This window comes from Pan paniscus, chromosome 12 (assembly GCF_029289425.2).
Source record: "Pan paniscus chromosome 12, NHGRI_mPanPan1-v2.0_pri, whole genome shotgun sequence".
NCBI classification, from domain to species: domain Eukaryota; kingdom Metazoa; phylum Chordata; class Mammalia; order Primates; family Hominidae; genus Pan; species Pan paniscus.
Genome location: NC_073261.2, coordinates 39354497 through 39378405, shown reverse-complemented (window position 1 = coordinate 39378405; position 23909 = coordinate 39354497). Strand labels below are relative to the sequence as shown.

The following is a 23909-nucleotide window of genomic DNA, read 5'->3' as shown; positions in this document are numbered from 1 at the left end:
TTTTCAAGCTCATGGACTAGTGCTCCACTATACTTCCACAGAATACAATGTTGGGAGCCTGAAACCTGTATGTTAAGTCAAAATTGTATGTAATTGTCATAGGCCATGACTACACAGAATTAACATTCAAGATTTTTGTGCAAATTCAAAAATGTCTTCCCCACCAAATAGTATTCTCTTAATTTGCAAATACTGCTGATCACACTGTAATAATCGCCACACATCAGCATATCCTTGATGTAACTTTAGCAGTATAATTTAGTTCTTGCCTGATAAACATGAAAGAACCTACTTTTATTTCCAATTCCAAAAAAGTCAAGCTCCTTTGAACCCTATTGTTAAAATAAGATATATATACATAACTATTTCCTTGCATAATTAAGTCAAATTCATATGGAAGTATTAAAATATAGTAAGACTTTTTGAAGCTCAGACCACTTTTCAATTCTTAGCTATACATTTGAAGCACATGTAATCCACAGCTAATCTTGGAATGAACTCATAGACCAGAGTATGATTAGTACATTGTAGCAGTTCAATCACTCGGGAATCTTCTCTGTGTCAGGAACTCTTATATTTTAAATAAAACAGTTTCTACCTTTGAAGGTCTCAAATTTTGTGAAAGATGAGGAGAGAGACACATAAGTACTTTCAAAAATATAGTAAAGGGCTGGGTGCGGTGGTTTACACCTGTAATCCCAGCACTTTGGGAGGCCAAGGCGGGCAGATCGCCTGAGGTCAGAAGTTCAAAACCAGCCTGGCCAACATGGTGAAACTCTGTGTCTACTAAAAATACAAAAATTAGCTGGGCCTGGTGGTGGGTGCCTGTAATCCCAGCTACTCGGGAGGCTGAGGCAGGAGAGTCGCTTGAACCTGGGAGGTGGAGGTTGCAGTGAGCCAAGATCGCACCATTGCACTCCAGACTGGGCAACAGAGTGAGACTCCATCTCAAAACAAAACAAAACAAAATATGGTAAAGGGTCAAGACCAAGGTATGTAGGCTGGGCACCATGGCTCACACCTGCAATCCCAGCACTTTGGGACACTGAAGCAGGAGGACTGTTTGAGCCAGGAGTTCAAGGCCACCCTGGGCAACATGGAAAAATTCCATCTCTACAAAAATTACAATTAGCTGGGCCTAGTGGCGTGTGACTGTCTGTAGTCCTGGCTTCGTGGCAGGCTAAGCCAAGAGGCTCTCTTGAGCTAGGAGGTCGAAGCTGCAGTAAGCTGTGATCATACCACTGTACTCCAGCCTGCACAACAAGATCCTGCCTTAAAAAAAAAAAAAAAAAGACCAAAATGTCCCCTTGCCATACTATTTGGATGGCAAGGGGACATTTTGACCAGCTTCAGAAAAAAAGTGAGAGAGTGGCCAGGGAAGGAATCTTGGAATAAAAAGTACAGCTAGAGAAATTAAGTGACTTACCGTAACGGCCTTTACTTCTTGGCAAATCATTTTCAGTAAAGAATTCTGGTCACTCAGTGCTCAATGGTGCCCAGGCTGGAGTGCAGTGGCGTGATCTCGGCTCGCTACAACCTCCACCTCCCAGTCACCTGCCTTGGCCTCCCAAAGTGCCGAGATTGCAGCCTCTGCCCCGCCGCCACCCTGTCTGGGAAGTGAGGAGTGTCTCTGCCTGGCCGCCCATCGTCTGGGACGTGAGGAGCCCCTCTGCCTGGCTGCCCAGTCTGGAAAGTGAGGAGCATCTCTGCCCGGCCGCCATCCCATCTAGGAAGTGAGGAGCGTCTCTGCCCGGCCACCCACCGTCTGAGATGTGGGGAGCGCCTCTGCCCCGCCACCCCGTCTGGGATGTGAGGAGCACCTCTACCCAGCCGTGACCCCGTCTGGGAGGTGAGGAGCGTCTCTGCCCAGCCGCCCCATCTGAGAAGTGAGGAGACCCTCTGCCCGGCAACCGCCCTGTCTGAGAAGTGAGGAGCCCCTCCGCCCGGCAGCCGCCCCGTCTGAGAAGTGAGGAGCCCATCCGCCTGGCAGCCACCCTGTCTGGGAAGTGAGGAGCGTCTCCGCCCGGCAGCCACCCCGTCCGGGAGGGAGGTGGGGGGGGTCAGCCCCCGCCCGGCCAGCCACCCCGTCCGGGAGGGAGGTGGGGGGGTCAGCCCGCCGCCTGGCCAGCCACCCCGTCCGGGAGGTGAGGGGCGCCTCTGCCCGGCCGCCCCTACTGGGAAGTGATGAGCCCCTCTGCCCGGCCAGCCGCCCCGTCCGGGAGGGAGGTGGGGGGGGTCAGCCCCCCGCCCGGCCAGCCGCCCCATCCGGGAGGGAGGTGGGGGGGTCAGCCCCCCACCCGGCCAGCCACCCCGTCCGGGAGGGAGGTGGGGGGGTCAGCCCCACGCCCGGCCAGCTGCCCCGTCCGGGAGGGAGGTGGGGGGGTCAGCCCGCCGCCCGGCCAGCCACCCCGTCCGGGAGGTGAGGGGCGCCTCTGCCCGGCCGCCCCTACTGGGAAGTGATGAGCCCCTCTGCCCGGCCACCACCCCATCTGGGAGGTGTACCCAACAGCTCATTGAGAACGGGCCATGATGACAATGGCGGTTTTGTGGAATAGAAAGGGGGGAAAGGTGGGGAAAAGATTGAGACATCGGATGGTTGCCGTGTCTGTGTAGAAAGAGGTAGACATGGGAGACTTTTCATTTTGTTCTGTACTAAGAAAAATTCTTCTGCCTTGAGATCCTGTTGATCTGTGACCTTACCCCCAACCCTGTGCTCTCTGAAACATGTGCTGTGTCCACTCAGGGTTAAATGGATTAAGGGTGGTGCAAGATGTGCTTTGTTAAACAGATGCTTGAAGGCAGCATGCTCGTTAAGAGTCATCACCACTCCCTAATCTCAAGTACCCAGGGACACAAACACTCTGCCTAGGAAAACCAGAGACCTTTGTTCACTTGTTTATCTGCTGACCTTCCCTCCACTATTGTCCTATGACCCTGCCAAATCCCCCTCTGTGAGAAACACCCAAGAATGATCAATAAAATAAATAAATAAATAATTAATTAATTAAAAAAAAATTCTGATCTTCTGCCCATCGAGGTGGTGTTTTGGGAGAATACTAAAAAAAAATAAAAATAATAAAGAGCATTTAAAACACTTAGAACAGAAACAATTTCACAATGAAATGATTCCATTCTTTCCTGTTTACCTTGTAACTTTTACTTGGTGATAGTGAATATTTGGTAGGAGATGGTGTAGAATGTTTTATTTCTGAATCTGCATTTCGCAAAGAACCATTTTTATAAAGAGGAACTGCTTCACTATAGTCTTCGAGTTCCTGCCTGACTGACTTAAGCATCTCTTTTACAGATTCCAGGGGCACAGGCAACTAAAAATAAAAGACATTAATTAAGGGCTTTCATTTGCAAAAAATTCCAAAAGTAAAAACTCTAAAATGATATATTTTATCTTATTTACATTTGTCACTTTAATAAGCACTTTACACTTTAAATAATAATACACATGAAAGTGTTTTTTAATTATCTTTTTTCTTTGTTTTTCTGCTGTTTTGTATTATTATTTTGTCTTTATTCTATTTTTTTCTTCATGAACACAGAAAAGTGTTGTACAACCTAACATCTTCTGATTCTAAAGTCCATGCTCTATTACTTCTGTTAACCATGATAATTGTAGAGGAATGTTAACTTGGAAAGCTTTTCCAAGTGAACAAAATAAGTTACTGATGTTTTCTAACTGATTTTCAATGGTGACAGAAATACAGATGCTACAATACACCAGACAACATAAATCCTAATAAAAGAGTAGTAACACAAATTAACCAACAAAACACTCAGAAGACTGAACATAATTCAACATCATCATGACAATCTCAAACAGCTGACAGCAAGAAAACAAGGGCGTTCATAATGGCTGATGACGATGAGAAGAAATGCTCTTAAGTTGTCAGCAACAACTTTCAATTTCAGCAAAGTTCATTAAGAATTAGTCCTGAGGTTATAATATTTGTTTTGATTACACTGCTAAGATAACAAAATCAATGTCTTATCTTAGAAATCTTTTCTAATTCTCCAAGAAGTACTTTTTAAGAGCATATACCTAGATTCTCAAGTTTAAAAAGACACACCAAACCTAAGACAAAGCAAGCAAATATAAGCATTTAGACACACACATCCCTTCTGTGCATTAATAACAACATATTACTGAGTATTTTTGAAATTACCAAAATATAACACCAACGCAAAAACACTGACCAGTGGGTTATCAGTAAGAACATACATACAACAACCTGATACTTACTTTCTTGACCACTGAAAGATTTGAATCACTGTCATCTAAAATCTTTATTAGGTAACCCCTGGTCTTTCTCAGATAATTTTTGCATTCTTCTTGTTCTTCAGGAGAAAGGGCATCATTTGCAATGTCTTCTGCCTTCCTGTGAAAAATCTATACAAATAGTGCTTTTATGAAATCATTAGCTTTTTAAAACAAAAAACTTTCAGCTTGGCCATGCATGGTGGCTCATGCCTGTAATCCCAGCTACTCAGGAGCTGAGGCACAAGAATCGCTTGAGCCTGGGAAGCAGAGGTTGCAGTGAGCCAAGATTGTGCCACTGCACTCTAGCCTGGCCAACAGAGAAACCCCGTCTTTTAAAAATATAATAAATAAATAAATAAAACTTTTAGCTCAAGTACTGCATCTACTTACCAGTGCAAGATTCCAATAAGAAAACACTTTTTATAGATTCAAAAGCAGTCATAGCATCTTCTATATTTCCATTTACTGCATCCAATATAGCAAAAGTTATGTGTGTGTCTTCTTCATATTCAACAATTTCTGATGCCTAAGCACACAGAATAGTTTTTAGTCAAATTGTTTATACTCAGAATATAAAACCCAAATGATTTTCCAAAGATTTTATATGATCTTAAGAGACAAACATCTCATTATTCTTCTCTGTCATATCTTATCTGTGAGAGCTAGTGAATTTAGAAAACAAGATTACCGTTAAATAACAAGGCAGCTAATTTAAGCAGTTTATAGCTCCACGTCTTTGTTTATAAACTGGAAATTCCCATCTCCAATAAATTCATAAAGGAACTCTGTTACCTGAATATCTACACTATGAAAATGTTTAAACAGAGGATCAATAGGTTCAGGAATACTGTTCTTCTTTATTATCTTCAACAATGGCAAAACTTTCTTCCAATAATGAACACTTCTCCCTATGTATTCTTGTTGATCATAAAAAGAATTAAGACCGCTGCCCTAAAAAAGAAAGTTAAAAGCACACAACTTTAAGGATCACGCATGATTAGATCTAAAGTTCATTTACAAGTTGTAAGAACTGGCTAAAATTTCAAGTCAAAACCAAATGGTACCTCAATAGTCATTTGTTCAACTTCCAAATACTGTAATAACTAAACCACCTTAATACCAGTGAACTCACTGCAACCTCTGCCGTGCAGGCTCAAGCAATTCTCCTGCCTCAGCTTCCCAAGTAGCTGGGATTACAGGCACCTGCCACCATGTCTGACTAATTTTGTAGTTTTAGTAGAGGTTTTTTTTTTTTGTATTTTTAGTAGAGACGGGGTTTCACCATGTTAGCCAGGAATGATCTCGATCTCCTGACTTTGTGATCTGCCCGCCTTGGCCTCCTAACGTGCTGGGATTACAGGTGTGAGCCACCGCACCCGGCCTCTACACTCAACTTTTAAATGCTTCTAATGATACCACCCTAACGTAGCAATCCCAACTACTTTTTAACAGTTGCCATTTTTAGATAGCTGAAACCTGCCTCTTCTGTAGTGTCAGTTTGTTCAAAAGGCTGACCATCTACACCTAATGGTGACACAAAACACACCTTAAATATTTAGAAAGATCTATAATGGTCTTACCTACAAAGCCTTGTGCTAATTTTTTTTTTTAATTTTCAGGCTGAATAATTATCAGAACTTAATTACTAAGGAATAACAGTAACACCTCAGCTAATATGTAACATTCACTGTGTGCCAGGCATTGCTCCTCTAAGTGCTTATATTTAACTACATTAACTATTTTGCAGCAATAAAAAACACATCTGTCATAATATGACCAAGCTGCTGTTTTCAGAACAAAAAAACTTTCAATAAAAAGTTCATGATTTTAAAAAATTAAGGTAAAGTTCTTTAAAAATGATTATACTTTATAACTCACCATTTTCTGAAGGCATTTTGCCCAATGTACAAGCAGAGCAGGTTGAAGGCCATGTTTTTCCTGGGCTCTTAGAGTGTTTATTTCATGCTGAACTAGAAGTCTCAATTTTGCTGAGTTTCTAGGTCTAAAAAATAGTTCAATTTACTAAAATTGCTTTCTAAATACACAGTTCAGCGCTTACATATATGTTAATGGGTCACATGACAAATTAAATCTTCACATGAGGATTAAATCCCTGGTAAAACCTACTTACTAAGTGAAAGCAGTATTTTTGTTTTACTACTTAAACACTGATTTTCTGTGAATCAGAGTACAAACCGCATCCCACCAAGATTTTTGTCTTTCTGTACAAAGCTGTTTACATACAGGAAGGGGCAGGCATAACGGCTGATAGGAGCTGTGGTGAGAATTACATTTCTCCTTTAATTGTAAGTGGCTGGTATATACTACTCCAAGGAGAAATACCTGTTTTATTTAAGGAAAAGTTAAGTTAGAAAAAAAAATTAAACAAAATTCAGAATATTTAATTTGTTAAAATCTTTGCTTACTTCAAGATCTAAAATACATATTGATTCAGGTGCATTTGTTTCAAGACTTGAGGTTTCCTGGGGCAAATGATGGAAAAGCTGTTTTAGCCATTTTCAGATTCCAGGTAAAGCAGGCAATGAATTCCACTGTAAGCCAAGCCAAGTAAGGTGCTGAAGACTACCATTATGTGCTCGAATAGCACCTGAAATAAAATTAAAAAATTGGCTTAAGGGTTTGAAATTTTTCCTTGTGCCATTAGTTTTGCCAACATAAACAATTCACATTATATATATCTTAATTATATAACTGCTTTTCTATATCAAAGCTGGAGGGAATTCTATGTTAGGCAAAATCTCATGTTCTTATTAAATGCATTCTCACTTGATTATTTCTAGAAATTTTAATAAAAATAGTAGTGATGAAGAATGTTTAAGTCCATCTTAAAAAATGACACTGACTAGAACTCAATAAACCAAAATCAACTGACAAAAGCCAAATAAAGAACACCTAACCTAATAAGAAACCCCAAAACAATGGGTTTTCCTTTAAGTCATTAAAGCAATGGAACACCACTATATTAATCCATCAGTACAGTAAAGAAATCTGTTTTTCTACAAGAAAGTCAATATTGAAAAAGTTATGCGCAGTCAGGAGTTCGAGACCAGCCTGGCCAGCATAGTGAAACTCCGTCTCTACTAAAAATACAAAAAATTAGCCGAGCACAGTGTCACGTGCCTATAGTCCCAGCTACTTGGGAGGCTGAGGCAAGACAATTGCTTGAACCTGGCAGGCGGAAGTTGCAGTGAGCCGAGATTGCACCACTGTGCTCCAGCCTGGGTGACAGAGTGAGACTCTCTCTCAAAAAAAAGAAAAGAAAAGGTTATGTGCTTCTGGAAGCATGAAGAGGTATAATCTTTCTGTCATTTTGGCAATTTGCAAGACTTAAAGATGTTCATGTCCTTTGTCTCAGTAATTCTGTTTTTAGGTATCTCTATGGAAATAACTTGCAATGAAGACACATTTTGTTGAAGTTTTTATCAGAGTATGATTATTAACAGTGGAAAAGTTGAGAAAACTTGGATGCCCAATAACAGAAAGTAGCAAGCAAATTATGACTACTTCATAAAAAAGATTATATTGCCAATAAAAGTGATATTTATAGTTTTAATACAGAGACTATGGGAGAGAATTCATGAAGGAAGCAAGATAAATCATACATAACCATTTAGATGAAAAATATGGCCAGATGCAGTGGCTCATGCCTATAATTCCAACACTTTTTGTTTTTGAGACAAAGTCTCGCTCTGTCGCCCAGGCTGTAGTGCAGCAGTGTGATCTTGGCTCACTGCAAAATCCACCTCCTGGGTTGAAGCAATTCTCCTGCCTCAGCCTCCTGAGTAGGGACTGCAGGCACATGCCACCACCCCCGGGTAATTTTTGTATTTTTAGTAGAGACGGGGTTTCACCATGTTGGCCAGGATGGTCTCGAACTGCTGATCTCAGGTGATCTGCCCGCCTCGGCCTCCCAAAGTGCTGGGATTACAGATATGGGCCACTGTGTCGGGCCTAATCCCAACACTTTGGGGGGCTTAGGCAGGAGGATCACTTGAGCCTAGGAGTTGGAGACTAGCCCGGGCAACAAAGGGAGACCCTGTCTCTACCAATTAAAAAAAAAATTATCTGGGCCGAGTGGCATGTGCCTATGGTACCAGCTACTCAGGAGGCTGAGGCAAGAGAATCCCTTGAGCCCAGAAGTTCAAGGCAGCAGTGACCTACGATCATGCCACTACACTCCAGCCCAGGTGACACAGTGAGACCCTGTCTCAAAATACAACAAGGCTGGTCGTGGTGGCTCACACCTGTAATCCCAGCACTTTGGGAGGCCAAGGCAGGTGGATCACCTGAGGTCAGAAGTTTGAGACCAGCCTGACCAACATGATGAAATCCCGTCTCTACTAAAAATACAAAAAATTAGCTGGGCGTGGTGGTGGGCATTTGTAATCCCGCTACTTGGGAGACTGAGGCAGTAGAATTACTTGAACCGGGAGGCAGAGGTTACAGTGAACCGAGATCGCACCACTGCACTCCAGCATGGGTGACAAGAGCAAAACTTGGTCTCAAAAACAACAACAACAACAAAAAATACATGCCACCCCCACAGCAACACATTCAAACTCCCCCCAGCCCAACCCACACACAAAAGGAATACAGGAAAATATTAAGTCATTATTTCTGGGTAATAAGATTATGGGCAATTTATAAGAATTAAGATGGAGACCATTTCCTCTGAAACATATAACTTACCAACATCGTATCTAGCCAAATCTTTAAGCTCTGGTTCTTGTACATCAATGTTTCCAATATCATCACTACCAAGAAAAGATGTATCCTTAGGTGACTGACTAGAAAACAGAGCATCATATAATGCAGACTGCCCGCTTTTGTTGGCAAAAGTTTCAACAACCTCTTTTAAAAAATCTTGCTTGCCACGACTTAAGTTTAGCAACATGTGCCCTGAAAAAAAAATTTAAGTTATTTCCATCACTTTATAAATACAGATTGTATTTGCTCACGTTGTCTCATTTGTATACCCAAAGGGGAAATAACATGATTATTGCAGACCTAACCCTCCAACCCCAAAAATACAGCTGGACAACAAAACGGGTGCTTATGTAGCAAATGAAAAGAGTAAAGGTTTAATATTCTCAGTATCTACATAAGACAGCAGAAGGGGGAAAAAAGACAGGAATGTATATGAAAAATGCCAAACATATTTGCATTTTAGATGAAAAGGTCTGGATTTAAGTGGCCATAGGAGAACAGGGACAAGCTCTTATTCTCTGATCTGATACACTGATTTCTAAACCTGGCTCATCAGAATCCTCCTTTAAACAGCTTTTAAGAATTATTTCCAGCTGGGCACGGTGGCTCATGCTTGTAATCCCAGCACTTTGGGAGGCCAAGCTGGGTGGATAATGAGGTCAGGAGATCAAGACCATCCTGGCTAACACAGTGAAACTCCATCTCTACTAAAAATACAAAAAAAAAATAAAAAAAAAAATTAGCCGGCCCTGGTGGCAGGTGCCTGTAGTCCCAGCTACTGGGGAGGCTGAGGGAGGAGAATGGCGTGAACCCAGGAGGCGGAGCTTGCAGTGAGCCGAGATCACGCCACTGCACTCCAGCCTGGGCGACAGAGTAAGACTGTCTCAGGAAAAAAAAAAAAAGAATTATTTCCAGGCCTTGTTCCCAGAGATTTTTATTCCATAGGTTTACAGTAAGCAATCAAAAAATCATAGTCCTCGGATAAAGTACTGATACATGCTATAACACAGATGAACCTTGAAAACCTTGCTAAATGAAAGAAGCCAGTCACAAAAGACCACATACTATATGATTCCATTTATGTAAAATGTTCAGAATAGGCAAACCTACAGAGACAGATGAGCGGTTGCCAAGGCTGAGAGGTTTGGGTAAAATGGGAAGTAACTGCTAATAGGTATGGAATTCCTCATGGAGTGATGAAAATCTTCGAAAACTGACTGTGGTGACAGTGGTAATACTCTACGAACACAGTAAAAGCCACTGAACTGTACACTTTAAATGGGTGAAGCGTATGGTATACAAATTATATTTCAATGGAACTTTTAAAAAAAACCCTCCTTCGAGTTAATTCTGCTGGGCAATTAGGTTTGGTTACCACTACACAGTTGTGTCTCAGCACACTTACAGAGGCACCCTCGGGATGCCCAGATCAAAGACATAAAAAAAAAATACAGGCAATTTTTATCTAACTGTGACAACATGCAAAGGCACTTATGAGAGCCCTGCAAGCGTAGAAGGAAAAGAGAAAAGGAAAAAAGTAGAAAGTCACTTTAAGGACTGAAAGCCTAACTCCCACAAAAAAAGTGGGCTATGGAATAAAAGAGCAATGTGAGCTTTGGCCAACAGCCTAACTATACACCAAAGCTTATAATAACTTTGATTTAATATTACATCTTGCTCTTTACAAAATTCATCCAATTTTATATCAAAACTGCTCCTTATAGAAAGCATTATGTTTCTTCAGTTCACTGCTTGATTCAATGGCCATCTAACTACCTTAAAGTTTGTATCTTAACAAAATCAGAGGTAATACACAACAGACCTTTAGGATTCATCCCAAGCCAAAAATGGGGGGAAAAAATCCACAAATTCCAAGAGCCTAATATAAGGTAAGTATATATCTTCTATCTTCCTCACTATGCTCTCAGCTCTTTAAGACAGATCCATATCTTCTTCATCTTTATATCCCCACAGCAGTGTTTTTAGAATCAGCTGGTGTTAAATGGTTGGCAAATCAATAATTATACTTAGTTCAGGAAGTGACTAAATATTCAGGATAGAGGCTCTAGCAGCCAGATGAAGAAAGAGTTAAGAAATCCTCTCCACATAGGAACAAACAATATCAAATATTCATTTTTTTTAAAGAATGTGCTATTTCTTCGCATCTCTTCCATACCTATTGCTCTTAACTGATACGGCAAAAAGAAATAATTTTGACAAATTATCTCCTGGACAGATGGAGATTTTATCATAAGATATGCCTTAACAGAAATTCCTTTTTCTTTTTAAATTAAATTAGTTTAATATTACTATTACCTGATTGGCTCAGTCGGTCACAGGCCATCATTTCCAGCAGATTTTGTCCAGCTTCACCTTTTATTAATTTAATCTTTGGTCTTGGAACCTAATAATTTTAGAATCAAAAATCTTAATTTGATGATACCCATACTTCTAATAGTAACATGGTCTTATCTATTACACTGTACTTTTTTTGATAATGAATGAACAGTTAACCATTAATTAAACTGAATTGGAAAAGACTGCAAAAACTGGGAACCAAGGAATTTATATAACCTATGAAAGATAGGCCAGGTACAGGCGTGGTGGCTCACACCTGTAATCCCAACACTGTGGGAGGCCAAGGTGGGCTGATCACTTGAGGTCAGGAGTTCGAGACCAGCCTGGCCAACATGGTGAAACCCAGTCTCTACTAAAAATAATAAAAAAAAAAACAAAGAGCCAGGCATGGTGGCACACACCTGTTAATTCCAGCTACACGGGAGGCTGAGGCACAAGGATAGCTTGAACCTGGGAGGCAGAGGTAGTAGTGCGCCGAGACTGCGCCATTGCACTCTGGCCTGGGTGAAAGAGTGAGACTCCATCGCAAAAAAAAAAAAAAAAAAGAGAGGGGCCAGACATGTTGGCTCACACCTGTAATCCCAGCACTTTGGGAGGCCAAGGTGGGGGGATCACTTGAGCCCAGAGTTCAAGACCAGCCTGAACAACACGGTGAGACCCTATCTCTAAAAAAAGTTTTTTTTAATTAGCCAGGCGTGGTGGCACACACCTGTGGTCCCAGCTACTCAGGAGGCTGAGGCAGGAGGATCACTTAAATCCAGGAGGTCAAGGCTGCAGTGAGCCATGATCATGCCACTGTGCTCCAGCTTGGGCGACAGAGTGAGACCCTATCTCCAACAAAAGAAAAAAAAAAAAAAAGCATACACAGAGCAGCTCTGAGAAATTAGTTTCTACTAAAAGCACATTCATGTTACATTCAGAGAAATGGAAAATTTAATTACATTACTTTTCTACCCTGCATAAATAGGACAACAGCAGATGTTGTCCTATTTGAGTAGATATGACACCCTACTTTAAAAAGTACAGGTGAAATGACACTTGGAAATGCCACATTGTAGATAACACATTTTCAGAGTATGGATAATAGGGGATAGCACTAGAATAAATGGGACAACCAGGAAATTAAAGAGATCCTAATGCAATAACCTATGAAAAAAAAAAAGCATGATGAATAGAATGGCGAAGGGAAGACGTGACAGCTGCCTTCACATATTAAAATTATTTTATAAAAGAAATCATCAAAAGAAGAAACAAGACCAACAGGTAGAAGGCTTGAAGAATATTTTTATTCTATATAAGGAAGTACCAAGAGCCAAACCACCTAAAGATGCACTGGGCTATCTTGAAAAGTAATGAATGTCCATCACTGAAAACGTCCAGTCATAGGCAATGCCCGCTTACTAGAAACATGCCAAAAGTAACTATATGGGTGACTAGAGCATCGGCTTTTAATTCTATCACCACTTTCTTAATTGGTGGTGGAAATGTAATTTGATACAACCTCTTTAGGGTTAGATATTTGGCAACAGCTCTAAAAATTATAAATGCACAGATATACTTTGATACTGCAATTCTTTCAGGAATTCATGGCACAAGTTAATCATTGCTAAATTACTTGAAGTAGCATTAAAAAAAAAAGTAAAAGCAAGCTAATGTCCTGGCTTTAGGACCCTGGTTTTAAAAACTCCAAAACTACAGTACATCCATACAATGGAATAATATGCAAGCATCCAAACTAATGAGAATGCCCTTTATATATACTGACATGGAAACATCTCCAAAATACAGTTAATGGAAATAAAGTAAATGCAATGTTCAAATGTTTTCCTCCTTCTTTTAAAGACAGGGGATATATGTGTGTTTACTTGGAGATGCATAAAACATTTCCTGAAGAACACACAAGAAAGCAATAACATTAGTTTCTTTGGGGGTGGAGAAAGTAAATAACTAGGGAACAGAAAGGAGTCTTCATAGCATATTCTTAAGAGCCGCCAGAATTTTAAACCATGTATATATAATTCTTTCCAAATATGCTCATTTTTCAAAATATATGATTTATGAACCTAAAAGCTTCTGATTTTGAATTTTAGAAATATTCGTATCACCTATCCTTTTACTCACAAGTTTTCTAAACATCATGTCAAAGTTTGTCATCTATATGTTGAAAAGAGCACACAAAATAAGAAACAAAATGTTGACATCATTCTTTTTGTTTTCAAACTGACCTCAATTCATAAACCCGGCCTCTTTTACAAAATTATTCAACAGTTGAATTTGTGACCAGTTAATTAGTTGTGAATCCACTCAATCAAATCATCTCAATTCACTATTTCCTTTTTTTTTTTTTTTTTTTTTTGAGATGGAGTCTCGCTCTGTTGCCAGGCTGCAGTGCTGCAGTGGCACGATCTTGGCTCACTGCAACCTCCGCCTCCTGGTTTCAAGCAATTCTCCTGTCTCGGCCTCTCAAGTAGCTGGGACTACAGGCACCTGCCACCAGGCGTGGCTAATTTTTGTATTTTTAGTAGAGATGGGGTTTGACCATGTTGGTCAGGATGGTCTCAAACTCCTGACCTCAAGTGATCCACCCGCCTCAGCCTCCCAAAGTGCTAAGATTATAGGCATGAGCCACCACGCCTGGCTATTTCCTCATCTTAACTAAAAGGTTTCAAGATACTTTGTTAACTACCTAGCTGCAATGCAGATGTACTTACTAGAACCACAGTATTCCTCTGATTAAGAGTCTGAAAATCTTGCCATAAAAGTTAGCCAATTCTTAAATACCCAAATGCCAGCACATAACCTACATTTTATGCTTATAATCATTTGATCATTAAGCTTTAAAATAAACTGATCAAATAAAATACAAGCATCTAAGATGTTTCTATTATATATTCATTCTACACAAATATGTGGTAGTTAATAAAGACTGAGGTAGGTGTCTCTGTGCTGAAGTGGAACAATGAAGAAACATTTAGAAAAGCAAGGCATCTGGCAATAGGTAAAGCACACCCACATTGAGGCACAATATTTTTTAAAAGCAGAGAAAGAATGTATTGCACATTTGCATATGCAAAAAATATTTCTGAACACCCAAGAAACTCCTAACAGTAGCTGTCATCTAGGAAAGGAGACCTGAGTGAATGGATTAAGAGGGAAACTAACTTATTATGATTAAAAGTTCACAGTCAGGTGTGGTGGCTCATACCTGTAATCTCAGCACTTTGGGAGGGCAAGGCAGAAGGATCACTTGAAGCCAGGAGTTCAAGACCAACCAGCCTGGGAAACATAGCAAGACCTTGTTCTTTACAAAAAATTTAACAATGTAGCCAGGCATGGTGGCAGGCACCTGTAGTCCCAGCTACTGAGCTGAGGCTGAAGCAGGAGAGGATCACTTGAGCCCAGGAGTTCGATGATGCAGTGAGCTATGATCATGCCACTGCACTCCAGCCAGAGCAAGAGTGAGACTCTGCCTCCCAAAACTACATATCAAAAAAATTTAGGCTGTGCGCAGTAGCTCACACCTATAATCCCAGCACTCTGGGAAGCTCGAGCCCAGTTCAATGTTACGGTGAGCTACGATTACGCAACTGCACTCCAGCCTGGGTGACACAGCAAGACTCTAATAGACACACAGACAGATAAATTTTAAAGTTTCCATTAAAAATAAGAACTATTGGCAGGGCGCGGTGGCTCATGCCTGTAATGCCAGCACTTTGGGAGGCCAAGGTGGGCGGATCATGAGGTCAGGAGATCGAGACCATCCTGGCTAACACGGTGAAACCCCATCTCTACTGAAAATACAAAAAAATTAGCCAGGCGTGGTGGTGGGTGCCTGTAGTCCCAGCTACTCGGGAGGCTGAGGCAGGAGAATGGCGTGAACCCAGGAGGCAGAGCTTGCAGTGAGCCGAGGTCGTGCCACTGTGCTCCAGCCTGGGTGACAGAGAGAGACTCCGTCTCAAAAAAAAATTAAAATAAATAAAAATAAGAACTATCAGTTACTTGAGAATTTCTATAAGAACCTTTTAATGTTTGTATTACCTAGTGAACCTCACTAAATCCATTAATTTTCACTAATCCACTCCTTATGAACACAGAAGTTTCTACTGAGCAAATATTAGCACTTAACATGTGAACTCTCTATCAACGGTGTTTTTAAAAGATTTACAGCCCGGGCTCGATGGCTCATACCTGTAATCCCAGCACTTTGAGAGGCCGAGTCGGGTGGATCACGAGGTCAGAAGATCGAGACCATCCTGGCTAACATGGTGAAACCCCATCTCTATTAAAAAATACAAAAAATTAGCCAGGCATGGTGGTGTGTGCCTGTAATCCCAGATACGTGACAGGCTGAAGCAGGAGAATCACTTGAACCCAGGAGACACAGGTTGCAGTGAGCTGAGATTGCGCCACTGCACTCCAGCCTGGTGACAGAGCGAGACTCCGTCTCAAATAAAAATAAAAAGATTTATATTAGGCAGGGCATGCTGGCTCACTGCCTGTAATCCCAGCACTTTGAGAGGGCAAGACGTGCAGATCATCTGAGTTCAGGAGCTCAAGACCAGCCTGACCAACATGGAGAAACCTCGTCTCTACTAAAAATACAAAATTAGATGGGCGTGGTGGCGTGTGCCTGTAATCCCAGCTACTCGGGAGGCTGAAGCAGGACAATCGCTTGAACCCGGGAGGCGGAGGTTGCAGTGAGCCAGATGGCGCCATTGCACTCCAGCCTGGGCAACAAGAGCAAAACTCCGTCTCAAAAAGAAAAAAAGATTTATATTAGAAGGAGGGACCTTCTCTAAAAGTAATGAATCCTTTTTTTTCCCTCCCCAAGCAAAAAATCCTTCTCTAAAATTAATCATTTTTCTAAGCCTGGTTTAATGCTTTTTTGGAAGACTGCTTATTTCTTTTCCTTTCAAAAGTTATGCAAGCTCATTAAAAAAAAAAAAAAAAAAAAAAAAAAAAAAGGCCGGGCATGGTGGCTCACGCCTGTAAATCCCAGCACTTTGGGAGGCCGAGGGAGGTGGATGACTAGGTCAGGAGATTGACACCATCCTGGCTAACACGGTGAAACCCCGTCTCTACTAAAAGTACAAAAAAAAATTAGCCAGGCGTGGTGGCGGGTGCCTGTAGTCCCAGCTACTCAGGAGGCTGAGGCAGGAAAATGGTGTGAACTCGGGACGCGGAGCTTGCAGTGAGCCGTGATCGTGCCACTGCACTCCAGCCTGGGCGACAGAGCGAGACTCCATCTCAAAAAAAAAAAAAAAAAAAAAGGCCAGGCACGCCAGGCACAGTGCCTTGCGCCTGTAACCCCAGCACTTTGGGAGACCAAGGCAGGTAGATCACGAGGTCAAGAGATTGTGACCATCCTGGCCAACATGGTGAAACCCCATCTCTATTAAAAATACAAAAAATTAGCTGGGCTTGGTAGCACGGGCCTGTAGTCCCAGCTACTCGGGAGGCTGAGGCAGGAGAATCACTTGAACCCAGGAGGTGGAGGCTGCAGTGAGCCGAGATCATGCCACTGCACCCCAGCCTGGCGACAGAGAGAGACTTGGTCTCAAAAAAAATAAAAAAATAAAAAATAAGAAAAGGTTTTATGTTTTCAAAGATTAATAGATATACTGTTACATATACACAATACGGTCATAAATGTTATATACATGTGTTTCAATTAACATGTTAAATTGCAATCATATTCTTCTATCATAGGCTATAAAGCCATTGCCCTACATCTACTTATTAGGATTTTGTCCAAGTAACACATCTTTTTGAATCAAGCTTTACCCATAATATGAGATTACATCTTTATCATGTTCCCAAAAATGGCAGAGTAAAAAGATCAAACTCTTCAAATTTGTCTACAAACAAATCATGGCAATGCAGGCTTTCGACAAGAGTGCACTCGACATCCCTGTTTCACCAGCCTCACCAGTATTGTGTATACTTAGTTATTTTCCACTGTATCAAATTGACTAATTCATTTTAACTTTAATTCCACAGGTTTGTCCACATATTGTCATTACATACCAGAGCACACCTTCATTTAAAACACATCAAGACTCCGTGAAATGTCAATTGCTCCTACAAGTGGAAGACTTACCTGAAATGCTATGACATAGCACAATGCAGCCAGCTCAGAAAGAGCTCGCCATTGAACATTATTACCATGCTGACCCGTCTTCAAGAGCAGAGAACCAGCATGCATGTAGAAATGTCCTTTCATTTCTAAGAAAGTAGCTGACAGTTCATCATTTCCACCCAAAGAAGATTTCGCAGACTGAAGAGCACTATCAAAACTGTAATATGAAAATATCAAACAGATGATACACACTTACTGCACTGTGAATAATCATGGTTCATTTAATTCAAAAGAAAATAAAAATTTTATTTCAAGCTTCATCTTCCACATTCAACTTCTAATAATTCTTATTCCCCATGTTATAAATTATGAATCATCTAATGCTTACTTTTATCCTGCATACTTCCTATACTTCATGCTTAACCTCTCAAATGATGTCTTATTCCCAGTTATTTCCAGCCCTCCAATCACAGGATAAATATAAGATTAGTGATTATAGGTGCACATTTCAAAATAAACCAGGATAAAGTTGGGAGACTATTTTGTAGTTTCTTCCTGATCATATAATTTCATTATTTAATTAACAGTTGTAATTTCTCAAATTAGACATACCATTTCCAAATTATAAGTAAATAACTGACAGGTATTTGAGTATCAATACAGTAATTGCTCTTTTTACTATATAGATCATTACAGCGTTAAATAAATTGTCTTTTTTTTTTTTTTTTTGAGATGGAGTCTCTCACTATCGCCTGGGCTGGAGTGTAATGGCACGATCTAAGCTCACTGCAACCTCCACCTCCCAGGTCCAAGTGATTCTCCTGACTCAGCCTCCTGAGTAGCTGGGATTACAGGCACCTGCCACGATGCCCCGCTAAACTTTTTTTATATTTTTAGTAGAGACAGGGTTTTACTATGTTGGCCAGGCTGGTCTCGAACTCCTGACCTCACGATCCGCCCACCTCAGCTTACCAATGTGCTAGGATTACAGGCATGAGCCACTATGCCTGGCCTATTATTTGTAATCTATATTCTAAATTAGTTCTTCTAAATCCTAATGTTTCTCCAAATCCTCACTTTGGAAGAAAAGTAAAAGCAAAAAGCAAACACTTAAACGTGAAGCATGATTTTAAAGTGGCTTACAATAAAGCAACCAGAGCAAATGAGGTCTGAAGATCTCTGAGGGTGCTCAAAAACCCCTTCAGGGGATCCATGAAGTTAAAATTACTTTTACAATAATACCAAAAAATATTTATATATTACATACTCATTTTCTCATGTATGTAGAGCTGAGTTTTTTTGTTTTTGTTTTTGGAGACAGAATCTCCCTCTGTCACAAGGCTGGAGTGCAGTGGCACAATCTTGGCTTAATGCAACCTCTGACTCCCAGGTTCAAGCGATTCTTCTGCCTCAGCCTCCCGAGCAGCTGGGACTATAGGCGCGTACCAACATGCCCGGCTAATTTTTTCTATTTTTAGTAGAGACAAGGTTTCACCATTGTTAGCTGGGATGGTCTCGATCTCCTGACTTCGTGATCCACCCGCCTCGGCCTCCCAAAGTGCTGGGATTACAGGCCTGAGCCACCGCGACCCGCTGAGCTGAGTTTTCTAGAGGCTTCATGACATGTAATAGTTTTACAGACTGAAAGAGGAAGTAAATGAGAATCTAGCTATGTTCTATTAAGCGAGACATTAAAAAGATTTACAAAAATGCAAAAACAATGACACTTTTCTGACTACTTTTTTGCTGTTGGAAAATAATTATTTTTCATAAAAAATGCTATTGTTGGCCCTGTGCAGTGGCTCACACATGTAATTCCAGCACTTTGGGAGGCTGAGGCAGGTGGATCACCTGAGGTCAGGAGTTCAAGACCAGCCTAGCCAACATGGTGAAACCCCATCTCTACTAAAAATACAAAAAATTAGCCAGGCGTGGTGGTGGGCACCTGTAATTCCAGCTACTTGGGAGGCTGAGGCAGGAGAATCACTTGAACCTGGGAAGCAGAGGTTGCAGTGATCCGAGATCACACTGTTGCACTCTAGCCTGGGCAACAAGAGCAAAACTCCGTCTCAAAAAAAAAAAAAAAAAAAAAAGCTATTATTATTAACACACAATAGGGCTTATTACATTTTTAATGGATTACATTTTTTATTTGTTTTAATTTCTAATGTAATAAACACTGACAGAAATAACCCACATATGGCCGGGTGCAGTGGCTCAGACCTGCAATCCCAGCACTTTGGAAGGCCAAGGCAGGCGGATCACAATGTCAAGAGATTGAGACCTTCCAGTACTTTGGGAGGCCAAGGTAGACAGATCAAGAGGTCAAGAGATCGAGACCAGCCAGGCGCGGTGGCTCATGCCTGTAATCCCAGCACTTTGGGAGGCTGAGGCAGGCGGATCACAAGGTCAGGATATCAAGACCATCCTGGCTAACACAGTGAAACCCCATCTCTACTAAAAATATAAAAAATTAGCTGGGTGTGGTGGTGGGCACCTGTAGGCCCAGCAACTCAGGAGGCTGAGGCAGGAGAATGGCGTGAACCCTGGAGACAGAGCTTGCAGTGAGCTGAGATGGCGCCACTGCACTCCAGCCTGGGCAACAGAGCGAGACTCCGTCTCAAAAAAAAAAGATCGAGACCATCCTGGCCAACATGATGAAACCCTGTTTCTACTAAAAATACAAAAATTAGCCAGGTGTGGGCTGAGCGCGGTGGCTCACACCTGTAATCCCAACACTTTGGGAGGCCGAGGAGGGCAGATCATGAGGTCAGGAGATCGAGACCATCCTGGCTAACAGGGTGACACTCCGTCTCTACTAAAAATACAAAAAAATTAGCCGAGTGTGGTGGTGGGCACCTGTAGTCCCAGCTACTCAGGAGGCTGAGGCAGAAGAATGGCGTGAACCTGGGAGGTTCACAAGGGGGGTAACAAAGGGCCCATGAGTCCTGATTAACTGATCTGACAAACCATCTGTCACCCACCGCCCTAAGCCACACTGTGAAACTGCCTAGGGTGGCACCAGCTTTTTATCTTCCTCAGTGTCCTCCCCTCAGGCCCCCAAGTCACCCCCTCATGGTCCAGATTCTCCCCTGAGTGACTCCATCCCCATGGTCATCTCCCCTCCTGAGCCTCCCCCTCTGAGGGCCAAGGGCTGTCCTCAGGGCCCTCCTGGGGCATCCTGGTGGGGAACAACCTGAGGCAGGAGGATAAGCTCTTATTCAGAGCATTGAGAGGAAATTGTGAAGCTTGCAGTGAGCCGAGATTGTGCCACTGTACTCCCGGCTGGGTGACAGAGCGAGACTCTGTCTCAAAAAAAAAAAAAAAAAAAAAATTAGCCAGGTGTTGTGTCGGGCACCTGTAGTCCCACCTATTCAGGAGGCAGAGACAAGAGAATCACTTGAACCCAGGAGGCAGAGGTTGCAGTGAGCCGAGACTGCACCACTGCATGCCAACCTGGCGAGAGCAAGACTCAGTCTCAAAAAAAAAAAAGAGAGATTGAGACCATCCTGAACCCCATCTCTACTAAAAATACAAAAATTAGTTGGCCGTGGTGGTGTGCACCTGTGGTCCCAGCTACTCGGGAGGCTGAGGCAGGAGAATCGCCTGAACCCAGGAGGCGGAGGTTACAGTGAGTCAAGGTCGTGCCACTGCACTCCAGCCTGGTGACAGAGCAAGACTCCATCTCAAAAAAAAAAACAAAAAACAAAAAAGAAAGAAAGAAAGAAAAAAAGGAACCCACATACAAAGATCTTTGATGTCCTTAAGAAAAATGTAAAAGGAACTTGTGACCAAAAAATTTGAGTATACAAAGAACACAAAATAAAACATCCTACATGTTTTCTAAAATAATCTTAAAGTTATGTTAGTTCTTTTAGACACTGCTCTTACCCTACCAATTTAGGACACTTTGTACTTTTTCAAGAAAATTACCTACTCCCTGCACTCAGTGAAATGAACTTCTTTCCTTATACCAGATGGGGAAATAAATTAACTTCCAAACAAATGGACAGCCTAAACTAGCAATCAGTAAACTTTTTCTACAAAAAGGAGGAGATTACTAATCTGGCTTTACAGGCATACAATCTCTGCTGCAACCACTCAACTCCAACCTTGTAGTATGTAAGCAGCCACAGACAATACATAAACAGAGGCATGCTGTATTCCAATAAATATTAACAAAATTAGGCAGGGGCCATATTTGGCCCACAAGTTCTAATCAACCCCTGCTCTAAACTAACATCTTTATACAAATCCAAGTGATGTTTTTGTTCAATGGAATTTATTTTCAAAATGGAGACACTGGTTTTCAAAATCAAAATTTAGGAAAAAAGGTAAATCACATAGTTGAGTTATTTTGTTTCTTAGCTAAAACAGTATTTTCTGAAATACCAGTGATGCTAAGTGCTTATACTAGTACATGTGAACCTAGCCATCTGATGACAGATGAACTTTAATTTTCACTCAAGATTATACTATTATAAAAAATAAAATATGAAATAGCAGTTAGAACATTCATTTTAAGCGTGACTATGACAAAACTGAGTATTTAACCATAAGGCTAATTTTAATCAAGCTTGAACTATGAGTTCTCTAAAAAGGAAAGTCATATAAAACCAATTAGAACTTCCCCGTAAAAGAAGAAAAATAAGATTGCCTCCTAGTGGTTCACTGTATTAACTATAACTCCTAGGTACATTACAGAAATAATGATTCAGTAAAGAAATTTAGAGCAATGAACTTACTGCAAAAAGAAAAACTACAATTTATACTAAAGCATTCTCCTCAAAGTCAACGCACCTTTCCAGTAATTCTCTACTTTCCTGCACATCTCTAGTAGAAAGTGTAAGAAGCATAAGATTAGCATAGGCCAGCAGTAAGTCTGTATTGGTTGCTCGCCAGTCACTTTTATCAGACTCCAAACACTGTAAAGACTCCAGATATTCCTATTTTGTGGAATGAATAGTAAGTTACAAAACTTAATCAAGTGTTAAGAAATTAACCATTTTATGCCTACAAATTCCTTTTCTCACTCCAACCACGTTTGTGAAACTACATTGATTTTTACATCAACCTTATAAATGAAAACACCAAAAATATATCCATTTATCATAGTTATCTCCCCAATTTTCCCATTATAAATTTAACTGATCCTGGTAAAAATTTCATTTTATAACTGTTCTACCTAAATAAAAGAAATTTAAGTCCTGCGGGGCACTGCTGCTTTAGTACAAAAAGATGTATGCTAATTGCCTACATAGAAATGTAAAGACCCAATAGCTTTTATCTACCTTAAGGGTCTGTACAACACACGAATTCCACTCTAAACTTGAACGCAAAGCTATGTTCCTCTCTGCCTCATGGCAGCGGGCCACAGCATCCTTCAATCTTTTAGTTGAGCGATACAACTCCACTAGCCGGATGTTCACATGGACATCATCAGGTCTTACATAAAGTTCTGACTGAATCAAGTCAAAAAGTTTATTCCGTCCCTCTTCACCTTCACAATCTAGAAGCTGTTCCTATTTAGAGGGGAAAAAGAAAAATTATTAGAGTAACACTTGTGCAATTTTAAACAAGTCATGCTCCCAAAAAGCACCATTCCACTATGTCTAGTTTTATGATGATGCCACCAAAAACACCATCCTATATACCTTATTCGTCCCTTCTGAGAGTTGCTTACAACCCAGAAACTAAGCCTCAAGAACTATATGTGAAGAAAAGCATCTGTGATTACTGCAGTAGCTCATACTCTCTTCAGAGACTACCAGGACTATTGCCACACATCCCTGCCCATCTGAGTCACCACCAGAAGCCTAGACCTCCCCAGTCAATCCTCAGCAACAAGGTCCTTATGCTCAAACTGCTCTGTATCTCCTTAAATCTGACTCAATCCCACATCCCCTCTCCTCCCACTGTTCTGTTACTTTCATCATCATCTCAAAGCACTGTCATCACTTCCTGACCTTAAATGAAGACAGTATCATCTCAGGATAACCCCCACTACCATGATGGCTTTTTCTCTCTGAACTTACATACAAGGAGAGGAAGTAGGGTTTGTGGCCACTCGCTTCTCATTTGCGATGCTCTTCCATCAGCCTCTCAAGAAGCTAGGACCATAGGCATGCACCACCATGCCCGGCTAATTTTTTTTAACGTTCTGTAGAGATGGGGTCTTGCCGTGTTGCCCAGGCTGACTACTCAGTTCCTTAATCACCTCATCTCCAGTGATGTTATCCTCTACTCCAACCTCAACCATCCCCTTGCCACTGACACAGGTCTTCAAAATCTGCATTTTGGTCATACCACCGAAACCACCATACCATCCTTCTTATTCTTCCACCTCACTGAGGGCCTACATACCCTTACTTTCAGAAATATACTTCTCCACCAGATGACAAGTTCCCTTCAAGACAATAACATCATTAAGTTTTAAACACCTGTAAACACATATAAATACACACACTTTCT

The 23909-nt window shown here is 41.2% G+C and overlaps 1 pseudogene; it reads right to left on the bottom strand.

Moving 5' to 3' along the window:
- LOC117977777 (RANBP2-like and GRIP domain-containing protein 1) overlaps window positions 1-22960 on the bottom strand; it is a 50849-nt pseudogene extending 27889 nt beyond the window's left edge.
- Window positions 22961-23909: the final 949 nt, after the last annotated feature.